The sequence below is a fragment of the Pan paniscus genome, chromosome X (assembly GCF_029289425.2).
Source record: "Pan paniscus chromosome X, NHGRI_mPanPan1-v2.0_pri, whole genome shotgun sequence".
NCBI lineage: Eukaryota > Metazoa > Chordata > Mammalia > Primates > Hominidae > Pan > Pan paniscus.
Genome location: NC_073272.2, coordinates 32424963 through 32427982, shown reverse-complemented (window position 1 = coordinate 32427982; position 3020 = coordinate 32424963). Strand labels below are relative to the sequence as shown.

At 44.0% G+C, this 3020-nt stretch overlaps 1 pseudogene; it reads right to left on the bottom strand.

The window, feature by feature from the left end:
* Positions 1–354: 354 nt before the first annotated feature.
* LOC100993846 (ferritin light chain-like) lies at positions 355–1465 on the bottom strand (annotated as a pseudogene).
* Between the last annotated feature and the right edge of the window lie 1555 nt (positions 1466–3020).

Sequence of the window (3020 nt, the reverse complement as noted above, 5' to 3'; positions counted from 1 at the left end):
GAGTTCTATCCTTGTGAATTGACCTGGAAAATGTCTGTGGAATAGTAAGTGAAGAAAGCAAGTTGCAAAGTAAAATTTTTCATTAAAAACAACCTGGGGAAGAATAACTGTTATAACTTCAGATGAGGAAGAACAGAAAACTACATTTCCTTTATGCATAATGAGCAACTTACAAAAATCTAATGAAGTAAAACAAAATTAAAATATCACTAAGAGGTCATATAAGGCCTGTTTAGTTTCCTATAGCTGCTGTAACAAGTTGCCACCAATTTAGTGGATTAACACAACACACATTTATTATCTTACAGGTCTGAGGTCAGAAGTCCAAAATGGATCTCACTGAGCTAAAATCAAGGTGTTGGCAAGGTTGCATTCCTTTCTGGAAGCTCTAAGGGATAATTCATTTTCTTGCCTCCTCCTCTTCAGAAGAGGTACCTGCATTCATTCCTTGGTTCAGGCCATTTTCAAAGTCAATAATGGATAGTCTAGTCTTTTTCACATGATATCATTCTGACACTCTCCTTCTTGCACTTTTGAGGAGGACCTTGTAATTAACATTGGGCCCACAAGGTAATTCAGGATAATTTTCCTTTTTTTTTTTTTTTTTTGCATCAAAAAGCTTTATTTCCATTTGATCCAAGGCTTGTTAGGGTAGTTAAGAAAGCTGCCTAGTGGCTGGAGGGAAAGGCTTAGGCAGAGGCCCTGTTACTTTGCAAGGGGCCCTTCAGAAGTCGCTGGGCTCAGAAGGCTCTTAGTCCTGCTTGAGAGAGTGTCTTTCGAAGAGTTACTCGCCCAGCCCAGCCTCCGGGCCGGCCAGCCTGTGGAGGGTGGTCAGGTGGTCACCCATCTTCTTGATGAACTTCACTTACTCATCTAGGAAGTGATTCTCCAGGAAGTCACAGAGATGGGGGTCCGTGCGAGCAGAACCCAGGGCATGAAGATCCAAAAGAGCCTGATTCAGTTTTTTCTCCGGGGCCATGGCGGCTTTCATGGTGTCCGGGGTTTTACCCCACTCATCTTCAGCTGGCTTCTTGATGTCCTGGAAGAGAGCACGGCTGCCACGCTGGTTTTGCATCTTCAGGAGACGCTCGTAGCCCTTGCACTTTTCCTTGGCCAATTCGCGGAAGAAGTGGCTCACGCCTTCCAGAGCCACATGATCGCCGTCGAAATAGAAGCCCAGAGAGAGGTAGGTGTAGGAGGCCTGCAGGTACAAATTAACCAGGCTGTTGACAGCTGCGTCCACGTCAGTGGAATAATTCTGACGTATCTGGGAGCTCATGGTTGGTTGGCAAGAAGGAGCTTACCACAAAAACGGTGCTGGCAGGTCCCAGAAGCAGGAGATGGCCAAGAAGATGGTCCTGGAGGTTGCAAGTGGAGAGGAAATAGGAGGGCGGTCGGAGGCTGGAAGAAAGAGTCCCCGGAACTGTTCCGTCCAAACACTGTTGAAGCAAGAGACAGACCCGTGGGACCGCCGAGCAGCAATTCAGGATAATTTTCCTATCGTAAGGTCATCTGATTAGCAACCTTAACTCAACTTGCAGCCTTAATTCCCTGTTGCCATGGAAGGATACATATTCACAGATTCCAGGGATTCGAGCATGGACATTTTGGGGGTATCACTATTTTGCCTATCCCAGGACCTGAGAACAGTGGCCACTTCTGGGACTATACAGGGATGTTCCCAATTCCAGAGGAGCTGGAATGCTAGTAATTTATCTGGAGAGGACAGATGTGGCTTCTTTATAATACCCCCTTGACAGTACTTCAGTTTACTGCAACCTGAAGGAAAACTTGCTATGTTAGTTTAGTACCTGAATTAAACCTGAGAAGCAATAAGATTCCTAACTGCTTAATTCCTTTACCTCTTTCCCTTCTTTATTTTGAGGTGTGTCTGCTGCCCCTGCTTCTGCATCAGTGCTTTTGCTCTTTTTTCCTTTTGTTTTGTTTGTTTGTTTTTAATTTTTTGAGACGGAGTTTTGCTCTGTCGCCCAGGCTGGAGTGCAGTGGTGGGTGATCTCGGCTCACTGCAACCTCTGCGTCCCAGGTTCAAGCGATTCTCCTGCCTCAGCCTCCCGAGTAGCTGGGATTACAGGCGCCCACCACCATGCCCAGCTAGTTTTTGTATTTCTAGTAGAGACAGGGTTTCACCATGTTGGCCAGACTGGTCTCAAACTCCTGACCTCAGGTGATCCACCCCCTTGGCATCCCAAAGTGCTGACATTACAGGCATGAGCCACCACTCCCGGCCAGTGCTTTTGCTCTTTTACAGAGTCCTTCATTTACTGATACAACTATAGCCTTTGCAGATAGAGAGGGGTCTTCTTCTGATGCAGACCAAGTACTCTGTTCTTGGCACACCTCCTGAGAAGTTTTACCATCCCCCAGATCCCCTGCTATAACACATTTCTCCTCATCAACTCTTCATTGACAAAAAGTTTGAGTTAGCAACACTTACTGTGTGCATGTCACACAGATACACACACACAAAACTGACTCTGGCAGTTTACATGGAAAAAGAAATGAGAATACAATTTGGCTTATAATAGAAACCCTATGCAAAATTTAGTAATAGAAGCTAATTTGAGGATAATAGAAGAATTGCTTCTATAATTACATAAAATCATACTGTTCAGGAATATCAATTCTTTTCTAAGGTCTCAAATGCGCATTTTCATGACCAATTATATATTTGTTTCCTAAACTTAATCTTCCCTCCTGATTTCATGGCATTAGTAGTATCCAACCCAGAATTTGAGAACATCAGAAAAAAAATTATCATCCAAAGTGAAGCTAATATGAATCAAAATGAAGGAGATTACTAATGAACAAGAGTGACCTACATAGAGAGTTGATATGTGTTATTAGGGAACTGAGCCCGAACTTAAGTGCAAATCTTCGAACTTCTAAGTCCAGAAATTTTACTCTTTAAGGTAGAGACAAAATTCTGGCTTGTTGTATCTTGGAGGGATGGTCAAAACTTAAGGCTGAGGTGGCTGTTCACGTAGGAGAATCCCTCGTTG